Genomic DNA, 3,704 nt, shown 5'->3' with positions numbered 1-3,704 from the left:
GGCCACTCACGGTAGCTTATGGCAGCCCACTGCATCTTTGCTGCAGCCTATGCCATCACCGGTGACTCACGGCAGTTCAGCTTCAGGTGGAGCTGTTGTTCACCATCTTAGCTGTAGAGGGCGCAGCATCATTGGCCCTCATGTGGGATCCGAACCTGGGCCCTGCTGCTCAGAGCTGGCATCCAAAGCCAACTCTTAACCAATGCGCCACTCAGCTGGCCCCAAATGAAATACTTTTAATGGTCTCATCTTTCCCCAAGTTAAAAATGGTTGATTCGAGTGTAAACTCCTGAGGGCTGAGAGCATGTCTTCTTCACCTAGCGCTGGGCAAATGTACAATAGTTTATAAATTATTGTGAATAGGATAGTCTGCCAATACTGCACAGACTTAGTTCAATTCTGCTTAATAAACATTTTATGGGATACAAGTTATGTGTAGTAATTATGCTAGCATAAGAGCCAGTCCTATAATCCAGGAATTTGCACCCAGAGGGATAGACAGTAGGTAGAAGACTTAGGTATTTTTACTTCTCTGCTACTTTCTCATATCCCTTTGCCTCCTTTTTCCTCCTGAAAAACTGAATGAGTAAATTCAGACTAGGGAGCCAAGGGCGGTTTGGGAGCAGTTTAGCTTGGCAAACAAGTTCCGATAATGGAAACTTCCATGACTTATAAGTAAATCAGGACACAGGGAAGCCTGCAAAATCCTTTTAGGCCAGGGAATGGATAAAATTCTTCCAGCTATGGCCAGTGCCCACCTCATGGAAGGCACCCATCCATGTTGATTTAACCAATGAGTGGGCAGGTCAAATGTCAGTGTTGCTCTCCCACCTACTTCTCTCAAGACTTTGTCCCCCTCACGTCTTTGGCATAACCTTTATTTTCATGCTACGATGGGTCTTCCCTTCTATTCCAGGTAGAATCTACCATTCTCTAAGGAGGTCATTTTGGTTATTCCTGCAGGCCCTGGAGTGAATGAGTCCCAGATTTCTAGGAGATGTGTGTATTTTAAAGACAAGCACATTGATCAGATGTCTAAGGAGCTAGTGTGAGGTGACAGTAAAGAGAACATAGTTCTGAGTCAGGTGCTCCTGGCCTGCTCTTCTTCCACATCTGCTCACCTTACCTTTTCCAAGGACTGAAATATATGGAATCAGCTTTGCAGAAACAATTAACTGCTACTTTCCCTAGTTTTGTAGACACTGAATCCCAGGGGCGCAGAAGAAGAAAGAGTTGCTGTTTTAGTGAGAGAGTGCACGTTGGCAGAACACATCACGTATAATATTTGAAATGTAGGCTACCAAATATGGGGGCCTCTTTTAATCCTCTTGCCATACAGGTCTGAGTACACTATCAGCACTGTTCTGGTTACCTATCGCTGCCTAAAAACTACCCAAACATAAAGGTGTAAAACAGCAAGCATTTTACTATGCTCACAATTCTGTGGGTGAAGAGTAACATAGAGCACTGTCCCACGATACCTAGGGCCCCTGCTGGGAAGACTCAAATGATTGGGGGTGACTCACAGGGCTGGGTTTGGAAATCACCTGGAGACTTCTTCAGTCACATGCCTGGCACCTGAGCTGGAATTACTCGAAGAATGTGCTCTGCTGGGATTGTTACGAGAACACCTACATATCACCTCTCCGTGTGGCCTGGGCTCCTTGTTACATGGTACCTGGGTCGGAGAGGAAGTGTTCCCAGAGGACCGTCAGAAGAATGTTCCAAGGGAAGGGTGGGGGGTTGTTGCAGGGCTTTTCTCGCCTCTACTGGGAAGTCATGAAGCATCACTTGTGCTGCACACTATGTTACAAGGGGGCCACTAGGTTGCCCAGATTGGAGAGGAGAGGAAGTAAACTCCACTCCTTCCTTCCTTTCCCTTCTTCCTTCCTTCCTTCCTTCCTTCCTTCCTTCCTTCCTTCCTTTCTCTCTTTCTCTCTTGACTCCATTTCTTGATGGAGGAAAGTCAGGGTCACACTGGGGAAGAGCATGTGGGATAGGAATTAATGGTGGTGGGTCATGTTCAGAAAATATAGTCAGCCACACCACTTAACAATGTTGCCCCTTATTAGTAGCCCATGCTTAACACACACTCTCCAGTCCTCTCAACCACTGGGCCAGGTAAACATTACCCTCATTTCTGAGCTAAAGAAACTGAGGCCCAAAGAAGCTTAGAGACTTGCCTCAGGCCACACAGTGATAAAGCCAGGATTGTACCCTAGGTCTGTTTTACTCTAAAGCCCACACTCTTTCTAGTATATCACATTTTTATATTAGATTATGTGGGGAAAGGGGAAAATTGTGTTTAATAGAACTAGTTTTAACTTGCTGTGCTAATTAGTGAATTATAAGGGATTATTTAAACTGAAAGAAATATATGTTCACATTTGAGATATGAGAAAGTTCCACAGAAGTCATTTTCCCTTCTTACTAATTTTTTGTTTGTTGGTGTTACCCTGGAACAAGTTGAAAATATGGTTGAAACATGACTGAACACTTTCTACATTTAGGTTATGTACTGTTTAGGCTATATTAGGGTAATCAAATGCTTTGGGAGGAAAAGAACAATACTTCCACGTTTTTACAGTCATTGAACAACAGATTATCTGAAAGCATTAACAGTATGTGGCAGACATGTTTTGAGAAGGAAAAATCTTGATTATTTTTAACCACATCCCTTGTTTCAAAATTTTCCAGTGCATCTCTCTACAGACATTAATTAAAAACAACTTGTAAAACCACTTGTGATATATTAGATAGAGTTCTAAGATATTTAATTTTCAAAGGGAAAGGACAAATGACAAATGCTCTGTTTGTGTCTGTAAGTATATGTTCCTTGCTGTGACCTGGTGGTAGCTAAAAGGATAGAAGGTAAAATTTTACGAAATGTATACAAATACTAAATTTCTGGGTCTAGCATCTTTGTGCCTGCTCTTATGTGTGTGTGGGAGGGGAGGGGAATGGGTGGTGAGAGGGCAGAGCTGCGGGGAGAAACATGCTGTTTTTTCTACGTGGAAAAATATTGCTTTAAAACTGGGTTTGCTTTATGTAACTTGCATATATTTACTTTAGAGAACAAAGAGTAAATTATCAAGCCTCCGAATGACTGGTAAATTCCATGGACACAGACTCCTCATAAGAGTGTGCTGTTGGGCTTTCTAGATAAATGTGTTAATAATTTATAACTCCCAGACAGTTGGCGTGTAGATCCTGAGGTGTTTTCAGGGAATGGAACCTTCGCTCTGATATATGTCATTATTGCTAATTGAGCATTTGTGTCATTATTCACAGTTTGGTTTTTAAAGTTTCCTCTCTAGAGTTCCCACAGAATGCTGCTGCAAGTAACTGGCGTGTAGGATGGCTGGTAGAAAGCTGTATGGTTTCAGAGTCTGGGATGGAGGGGTGTTTTTCTAGGAAAGAGCTCAGAAACTGAGAAGGGGCAGGAGCGGCACTTCCTCCCCTGGACTCTGGATTAGTTTTCTGGGGCTGCTCTAACAAAGTACAACAAGCAGAGTGGCTTAAACAACAGAAAATTGATTGTTTCACAATTCCGGAGGCTAGAAGTCAGAAATAAAGGTGCTGGCAGGTGAGGGAAGGAGCTGCCCCGGGTCTCTCTCCTTGGCTGTAGGTGGCTGTCTTCTCCATGTGTCTTCACATCATCTTCCCTCTCCCATGCCTATCTGTTCCCTATTCCCCCCCCCCCC

Source organism: Hipposideros armiger, unplaced genomic scaffold (assembly GCF_001890085.2).
Source record: "Hipposideros armiger isolate ML-2016 unplaced genomic scaffold, ASM189008v1 scaffold_318, whole genome shotgun sequence".
In the NCBI taxonomy this organism is placed as follows: Eukaryota; Metazoa; Chordata; class Mammalia; order Chiroptera; family Hipposideridae; genus Hipposideros; species Hipposideros armiger.
Note: the sequence above shows the minus strand (reverse complement) of the source record.